Consider the following 10,164-nt stretch of genomic DNA (forward strand, 5'->3'; position numbering starts at 1 on the left):
TTCATGGCGTAGAGCCATGCAAATTGCGAAAAGTATAAACAAGGCTTCAACTGCACAAAGCTAAAGAGAAAGCAGAAAGTCCTATGTAAAAGATTTAGAAAAAGTTCCATCGATTCACAATTTATACCATCGCTACGAATCTACGATATTATCATATGATATCACCCATCCCTAACATGCAGTAAGGTTAATGATTCAAACACATTTCACTAGCTACTTTAATCAACAAGTAGCACATCCTCTCTTTATTCCAGAAAAGTTGCCGATCCAAGGCTGAGTTGTACAGCTGCCGGTCACGTGGATGAATGTTGGGGTTGGGGGGGCGTGTCTGGTCTGAACTAGTTGATGCATGAAAACAGCACCCTGATAAAGAGGTTGACTGGCTCAAAGTATTTTGAGTATTTTGAAAATACAAAAATACTCGTCTTAAATGTATTTAAATACAAATTACATTTGATTTTTTCCAAATGTAATACTTATCAGTGTATGTGTACGCGGGCTCCAGGGTCCAAGACAAATTCCCCATTGGGGACAATAAAGTCAAAGTGATTTGAAATTGAAAATTGGAAAATTATTGCACAATGCAAATGTTTTAATATTAATCTTAAAATGTGTTATCAGATGAAAATTGTATGATCTTTGAAATAATATCAGTCCTAAATGCAAGATATTTCAAGTGTACGTAAAGTATAGTTCTCAATAGTTTCAACTTAGTACAATCAAATACACTTAAGTATATATTTATTTGGACTTTTTGTTTATTTTGCCGTTATTTAACCAGAAGAGAACCTCACTGAGATTAAAAATGTGAGGGTCCTGGCCAAGATAGCATTACTTTAGCTCTACTTCTGCACATTTAAAGTGCATTAAGTACAACATTTCCAATTTAAGTACAATATACCAGATAAGTACTAAAAGTACATTTGCAGGGTATTTTTATTAAGTACATAAATATTGAAATGTATTTTTAGTAAGAAATAAATGTATTTCAGATTCAATCACATTGGAGTGTAATATCATTGTATCAAAGAAGTATGATAAAAGTGCTTCAATAAATCAGATGATTCATTTTACAAAATAGTTCATTCAAAATCAGGCTCCTCCCAGTGTCAAGTTCAACTCATTTACTTAAAAAACTAACTTGGGAAACGACTTTCTTTCATGGTGCTTCTGAGATTTCAAGCTCTGTGAAGCTCCAGTCCTCATTGACTGTCCAATGAGCATTCAATTTAAATGCTTAAAAAAAAAAAATGTGTGTCTGTGTACATAACGTGAGTTGAAAACTCAAGCTGCCATTAGACAGAGGAAGAAAGAATTAACTAGGTTGTTCATTTGTCCTGAGAGATCCTTTTTCCTTCCTTAAAAAAAAAAAAAACAGATTTGGGTCAGTGTCCTCACTGCTGGTCAGAAAACTAGGGCTATGGTAGAAAAAGTTAAATACAACTAGCATCAAAATGAATCTGTAAGTTCCTGCCAACATTATTCTACAGAGACATTCAGTTTGTGAAAGTGTATACGGAAGCAAATGCTAATGTATATGGAAAATATCTAACTTCTGTCCATTGCGCTTGCTCTAGAAGTCATTTTTCCTCTGTGACCCAATGCTGGATCAGCTGCATGACTGATATACTGTAATATATATATATATATATATATATATATGGAGATGTATCCAGATGAATAAATCAAATGAACTTGTTTTTACCTGAGGGCCCACAGTCAAGTCTGACAGAAGCAAACTACTACAGGCTGTCAGCTTTTACTATGTGTGGTCTGTGACAGTTTCTGAGGTTTTGAAGTCTGTCATGATTGAGTGGACTCATCAAACAGCAGACAATCAACAGATTTTCCAAAGGCCAGTGAATTGTGAACTAGACATCAAAAATTTCACATCTCAACATTTGTAACCATCCATGACAACTGACAACTCACTCTGTATCCTTTTAAAAGTTTGCGAACACAAACTCACACATATAGACAACACTCCTCTGAACTCTGTATCTCAACTTTAAACTCTGCAGCTACCTAACACTGTTACAAATTACTGTCATTCACTCCAACAACGCTTTAGTGGCAACAATTACCCTGTTGTGTCCAATTAGTCCTGTAATCAGGCCTTGGGTAATTGCTGCTGCAATTGCAGCTTGTGGTATAAAAGCACATCCGCCACAACACCCTGATTGTCTTCAGGCTCATTGGGCTTCATCTTTAATCTCTATGGAGAAATTCCACTCCCCTCTCCTTTTGCAATAACTCTTCCCCATGCCAAACTTAGACTACCATTTCTCACTTGGATACAATGCATATGTTGCACCAAGGGCAGGTGCACAGTTACTAAAATTAAATACCGAGGTATGAATAATACCTGCTAAAAAGTTTCTAGTTTTGCATGCAGCACAACTGGTTAGCTGACAAGCTAATGCATGCTAACACAAAATCGTAGACGACAAATTAAATAGCCTACTGTTTAGGCATCTTTATGTAGTTTTATGTTAGCTTGCTTGATAATGTCTGTTATACTTTCAGTGTGAAAAAGGAGAAAAATCTGAATGAGGATGAACTTCTCAAGAAAAGTATGAAAATTATATATATATTTTTTTTTTTTGAGAATTAGGAAACTATGTCATAATTTTCTCCACTTTTTGACATTTCTGTGAATGTTTAAAAAAAGTCAAACCATGTTGTATTACTGATTCAAACAAAGCATTTTTCCTTTTATTTTACATAAAGATTATAAAAGCAAGTAAAAAAAAACTTTAAGCCATGTTTTTTTTTATAAAGAAATTATAAATCTAATGCATTTTCATCTAAAAATGGGTTTTTCTCTAAGTTTTGACTCACTTTCCGGTTTAAGCCCCACCCACATCCAGTTCTATCTGAATACAGCTGTAACAAATAGATAATTGCACTCCGCCCCAAGTTATCAGTGTTTTAATGTTTACTCAATTGATTTTCTAGAGGAAAACTTCATAAAAGATATGAAACTGTGAGACAGCTGTCCGCTCTGCTGTCCTTGGCCCTGGGGATGTGCAACCAAGGGGCTACTGACTGGTAACTGGCCAAGGCGTGCGAACACTGTAGTGTGAGTGCCTCTGTGTGTGTGTGTGTGTGTGTGTGTGTGTGTGTGTGTGTGTGTGTTCTACAGAGAAGCCCAATGGACTGGCAACCAGAAAGTTGTATTTTGTCTAGTGCCAAACTTAAGCATGCCAGAAAGAAAATGGCAGAGAAGATATATCTCACTGCGTCTTCAAATGACTGTGTAATATCTATGAACGCCTTCCCATGGGTTTGAACAGAGCCAATAGGACACCTGCCTCAAATGCTTACCGAAATGGTGGGAATCCAAGAATGCATTTAAGTCCTCACTATTGAGCTAAACCATGTAGCTCGACTAAAAAACGCTGAACCGAATGAGGTTCAGTTCCTTTAATGGTTCTTAAAGCATATTTTTCCACAATGTGAACAGAACATACTACAAATAGAGCCTATTTGCCAAAAACAAATCCAACCATCCAGTGAGATGACAGAGAAACAAATGGCTCTCATGAGTCAGTTTTAGTGATTTAAAAGCATAATGCACAACTAATAAGGTAATCAAATCAAATCTATTTATTGTCATACATCGTGTACACAAGTGTAACAATGGTGAAATTCCTTGGGTACAAGCTGAGGTGGAAAGTAACGAATTACATTTTCTCGTGTTACTGTAATTGAGTACCTTTAAGAAAAATAAGTTATTCAAGTGTGCCATTAGTTTTAGTTCTTTTAAACTTAAAATAGGAAAGTATGCTTATAGTTTAATTTTTATGTACTTCTCAGAAATGGGCTTATGTACTCCTCATAAATATACTTAAAATGACATTTAGGTATACTTATACTTACAAAAATTCTAAATATATTTAAGGCTACACTCCTAGAATCTATGTTTTCATTGTTACACTGTAGAGGGTGCTAGTACACATCTTCTGCACAAAAATTTCCAAAAAAAAAAAAAAAAAAACACAAGTGAAGAACAAAAAAGGAACACCGGATACTAACACATGTAACACGATCATCTGACATGAAACAGCATCAATAAAATGACCGATGAAGAGGTAATAATAACAGTCAAGGCTTTGGAGTGTTGATCGACTCCATCTACATTTGATTATCATTCTGAATCCAGTTCATAGTCTTTTTTCAGCTTTTTATTCAAAATGTTATTTCTTTATTTTTGATAAAACACAATAAAGTGTTTAAAAAAGAATGCATGAAGCTAGAATAAAACGTTTTTTGTTTCAAGCAGATTTCTTTGTTCTTTATTTGGATGTTTTGTATGTTCAGATATTCATGAAACAAAATATGTACACATTAAAACCTAAATAGGGACATAGTACTATACTTAAAGTATGATTCACTTAAAGAAAAACGTATTAGTATACTTGCGGTATAAAACTACTAGACTCATAGTTAACTGAGACTATACTTCAACATATACAAAGTATTTAATTAGTAAACTATCAGTATACATATAAGTTCACTTTTAGTATAATTGCAGTACAAACTACAACATAGGATGTAAACTAGTGATGTACTCAAAGTTTGCTAAAGTATACTTAAAAGCCAGTGTTTGGAATAACGGCGTTTAAAAGAACGGCGTTAGGTAACGACGTTATTTTTTCAGTAACAGGGTAATCTAACTAATTACTTGTCCCGTTGTTACAAAGCCGTTAATGTTACTGAACGTTAAATGCGGTGCGTTACTATGCATTGATTTAATAAACACAGAGATTCGCAGCAGCAGCAGAAATGGCGAGTCAGGAGCAATCCGATGAAAAAGTTGGCATTTTCAAGGTGGAGATATAAAGCAGTGCTTATTAAGCACTACTTCAAATCATTGGGGTCAAAGGCAGGAACGTGCATGTAATGTGTACATGTAATGTGTGACACGCATCTACAAAGATAGTGGCCAAAAACACTTTTCTTACAAATATAATACTTGAAGTGCAGGATAAAACTCTTGCTGTCTGTTGACGTGCAGTAAATATTGAAAGTTATGTACAAACGTCTGTTCTACTCATTTCAACTGACTTGTGAAAACTGCAAAAAAAAAAAAAAAAAAAAATACAAATTATCTGACATATAGAAACTTTTTTTTTTTTTACAGTAATGCAAATAGTTACTTTCCCTGGTAACGAGTTACTTTTATTATAGAGTAATTGTTACTAACTCAGTTACTTTTTGGAACATGTAGTGAGTAACTATAACTAAATACTTTTTTAAAGTAACGTTCCCAACAGTGCTTAAAAGTATAAATTTTACTTAAGTATATTTTGTTTGAAGTATTGCACTTCGCTACATTTAAAAACACATTTATTACGGAGTAAAAAAAAAAAAAAATATATATATATATATATATATATATATATATATATATATATATATATATATATATATATATATATATATATATATATATATATAAATCGCTCCCTGGAAACTACTTAAAGGGGGGGTGAAATGCTCGTTTTCACTCAATATCATGTTAATCTTGAGTACCTATAGAGTAGTACTGCATCCTTCATAACTCCAAAAAGTCTTTAGTTTTATTATATTCATAAGAGAAAGATAGTCTTTACCGATTTTTACCGGAAAAACACGAGCGCCTGGAGGCGTGACGTGTGGGCGGAGCTAAAGAATCACGAGCGCCAGTTGCGTTGAGAGCTTTTGAAAGCTGTGAAGGCTGAAACTGAACGAGAGCAGCAGCAGCAAGGACTCGCTCCGAGCGGGGCTCGAACCCGGGTCTCCGATGGGAGGCGGACGCACTAACAAGGAGGCAGACGCACTAACAAGGAGGCAGAGATATTTGAAGCAGTTTTACTCACCGCCCGCAGTTCCAGCACACAATCATGACCCTTTTTCGTTGGGATTGCATTATCCTTAAGAAATAAACGATATGCAAATCCGTCGTCAAACTGGGCTTTGTTTGTAAAACAAGCATTTTAGAAATGCAGGGAACAAACACAAACACTTGCACAACTCCATTGATGCTCTGTAAAAATAAACTCCATCCACTGGTCCCTTAATGCTGTTTTTTCTTTGGTAATCTGTGCAGGGTTGTCTTGCCCTGGCAACCAAAAACACACTCCTTTTGTGACATTTCGCGACGCTCTCGCTCTGATCAGTGATTGTCTGTGCACAGCCTCTCTCTGCTCTGCTATACGGGAGCGCGCGCTCTTCCGGCAGACGTGCCTTAGGACCCATATAAGGAAATTCCGCTCCATCTAACGTCACACAGAGCCATACTCGAAAAAAACTTTCCGAAACTTGTGACAAACCTGAAGGAGTATTTTTGGAACAGAAATACTCCTTCAAACGTACAACTTAATTTTTGAAACTTTGTCCATGTTTAGCATGGGAATCCAACTCTTTAACAGTGTAAAAAACTCAGTATGCATGAAATAGCATTTCACCCCCCCTTTAAGTAAATAATGGGCAGGAGAACAAACTGGTGCTAAAATAACAAGAAAGATACAGACGGATAAGCAAACAAAACTCCTACAGTGCCATGAAGTCTAGTAGATTAGATTAGTGTGCATGCATTTAGAGTATGTTCTTTCAATGCGTGATTTAATCTGTTAAAATGCATTTAGAATGATCACAAAATGTAAGATATATGGGCAGAAAATATATATTTATATAATTTCATATAGTAAATCAATAATCACATGAAGAGTGCCATTTTTTCCTTTAAAAATCAGCATGATTACATACAATTTTTTTTTTTTACCACGGTTCAATAAAAAAGAAGTTCATTAAGAGACTTGCATTTTAGACACCATTTTGCCTGTTTTTGCTCTATTTCCTCAACAAAAATAATTCCAAATACAGCCACCATAGCACAGTTTTCATTTATTTCAAAAGACTATTTAACATTTTATGTCTTATACATCAAAACATAATTTCTGCATTTGTAACAGCAGGTTAAATGCATTCATGTCCTGCATTAAACAGTGGGTAAATACATCAAAATCCCACTTCCGATGAAGCTTCTGTGTTTCCTCTGCATTGAAAAATGAAATTTTGTTGAGACCAATTTTCTTTTCTTTTTTATTCTTAATAACTGATTCCTTTAATTAAAAACAACTGGTTTGAGATTTATAGGCCTGTCCCAGGGGTTTCAAAAAAGTTCATGGAGGGCCGCAGCTCTAGCCCTGCTCCAACACACATACCATGTAGTTTCAAATAAGCCTGAATGATTACATTAGCTGGATCAGATTTGTTTAATTATCACTCTTGGCCTATCCCATTTTTTTGCCTGCCTCTCACTGTTAAAAAGTGTTTTGACAAGGCGCTTATAAAGTTCAGACAGTTCAGCCATTGCAGTGCATCAGAGGTAAAAAAAACAAACAATGTATATACTGTTCAGTTTCTTGCACAGATCGATCGTTTTGTGTCTTTAAACATCAATGTATCGTCACGAGCCACAGGATTTAATTTGGTTTTGTCTGTGTATGTTTTCATACCAGGCGGTGATGCAGCCACTCAAGATGATCTCAACTGTCTGAACTGACTAACTGACTGAGGATTTTTAGGCTCAGACCAAATTTCTTTAATAGCCTGAGGAAGAAGAGACATTGGTGGGCCTTCCTCACTACTGACTGTGTGTGAGTAATCCAGGTAAGGTCCTCTGTGATATAAATGCTGAGGAACTTGAAGCTGCAGACCCACTCCACTGCCATCCCGTCGACTGTGATGGGGGAGTGTTCACTGGTCCATCTCCTGAAATCCACCAGCAGCTCCTCTGTCTTCTTGATGTTCAGAGAAAGGTTGTTTTTGTGGCACCAGTTATTTAGGGTGTGCACCTCTTCTCTCTAAGCTGATTCATCATTGTTGGTGATCAGGCTTACCACCATTGTGTCATCTGCAAATTTGATGATGATGTTGGAGTTATGTGTGGCTACACAGTCGTGTGCACAGGGAGTACAGGAGAGGACTGAGAATGCAGCCCTGTGGGGCTCAAGTGTCGAGGATCAGCGGGGAGATGTTGCTGCCAAATCTGACCACCTGCCTTCTGGCAGGCAAGAAGTCCACGATCCAGCTGCACAGGGAACTGTTCAGACCCAGAGCCTGGAGTTTCACCACAAGCTTAGAGGGCACTATGGTATTAAACGCTGAGCTGTAGTCAACAAACAACATTCTCACATATGTTTTCCTGTTGTCTAGATGGGAAAGGCAATTGCATCATCTGTGGAGCGGTTATTGCAGTGGGACACTGCAGTGGGTCGAGTGATGCAGGTAGCACATAGCAGATGTGATCTCTGATAAGCTTCTCATAGCACTTACTGATGATTGGAGTCAGAGCAACAGGGTGCCAGACATTCAATCAAGAAGCTTTGAGTGTCTTTTTTATTGGCACAATGGTGGATGTTTTAAAACAATGGGGGACAACAGATAGGGAAAGGTAAAAAATGTCTGTGAAGACTCGAGCTAGTTGGTGAGGGAATGTTTTAAGGACTCAACCAGGAATGCCATCTGGACCTGCAGTTTTGCAGAAAATCATGCACGGGAGCGACTGGGTAACATCCGCTACATGGAGAGTGGAAGATCCTCAGCAGTCTCGGCTGTGGGAGCGCTCTGTGTGGGGCAGGAGCCACTGACTTCGAAGGTGAGCAAAGAATAGGTTGAGCTTGTCACGCAGTTTGCGAACCTTGTAGTCCATAATGTTGTGGAGTCCTTGCCACATGTCTCTGCAGTTGTAAGTGGTGAATTGTGCTTCAGTATTATTTTTGTACTGGCATTTTGCGGTCTTGATGGGAGGGCATAGCTGGCTTTCTTATAATCATCTGCATTACCGAAATTAAAGATAGAAGTTTGAGCGTTGAGAGCCATGCAAACATCAGCGTTAATCCACAGTTTCTGATTTGGGTAGGTTCTGGTTGTTTTTGTCAGTACAATGTCTTCTATGCACTTCCTTATGAAGCATATAACAGTGTCTGTGTAAACATTGATGTTGTCATTGGATGCAGCCCAAAACATATCTCAGTCAAAGTAATCAAAACAGTCCTGTAACGCCTAACCTGATTTTACCAAGTGAGACATGTTCCTGGGACAACATCGTTGTTGACCCTGGAACAACATTGTGATTAACCAATCAGATTTGAAGAACAAGTTTATAGATTTTGTGAAGTTTATGCTTAAAATCAGTGTTTGGTGCTTGTACATCAGTGTCATTCATCTATCATTTCCTCTGATTTTACTCATGGTTAAGGTTAGGTTTAGGTGTAGGGATATGGTTAAGAATATATTTTTGGAGTAAAATGTTGTTCCAGGGTCAACAAAATATGTTGACCTAGGAACACATCGGACTTGGCAAAATCAGGACGTGCGTCCTGTAACATAGAATCAGATTGGTCCGACCAAAGCTGAATTGTCTTGAGGGCAGTTGTTTCCCTTTTCAAATTCTGCCTGTAAGCAGGCAGGAGCAGAACAGAAGAGTGATCTGATTTGGTGGGTGGGGGATGGACTTGCAAGCATTCTGGAAGGGTGAGTAACAGTGTTCCAGAATCCAATTTCCACGTGTGTTGCATGATATTTGCTGGAAGAATTTTGTCGCAACCCTCCTAAGATTGGCTTTGTTAGAATCCCCGGTTATTATAAGTACAGTGTCAGGGTGCACTGTTTCCTGTTTTGCATAAAATCCCAGTTCCTTGAGTGCTGCATCTGTGTCCGCCTGAGGGGGGATGTAAACAGCTGTAATGATGACCGCAGTGATTTCCCTCAGTAACCAAAACGGCTGGCACAGAAGCGTATTCCAGGACAGAAGAACAAAGAGATTGTACAGGGTGTATGTTCTTCTGGTCACACCATGAGTTGTTGATCATGAAGCATACACCTCCTCCTTTACTTTTACCTGAGAGATCTGGTATTCTATCCACGCAATGCATAGAGAATCCTGTGAGTTCGATGGCAAGGTCTGGTACCTCTCGAGACATCCAGGTTTCTGCAAGTAAAAATGATGAAGCAGTCCTTGATCTCACGCTGGAAAGAAATCTGCTCTCTCAGTTCAGAGTTTATTGTCCAGGGACTGGAGTTAGCCAGTAGCATACTTGGAAATGGTAGTCCGTCTGCAAGCTGTCTTAATCTGAAGAGGACGCTGGCTCTCTTCCCTCTCCTCTGGCTCTA

This window comes from Carassius auratus, unplaced genomic scaffold, assembly GCF_003368295.1.
Source record: "Carassius auratus strain Wakin unplaced genomic scaffold, ASM336829v1 scaf_tig00009218, whole genome shotgun sequence".
NCBI lineage: Eukaryota > Metazoa > Chordata > Actinopteri > Cypriniformes > Cyprinidae > Carassius > Carassius auratus.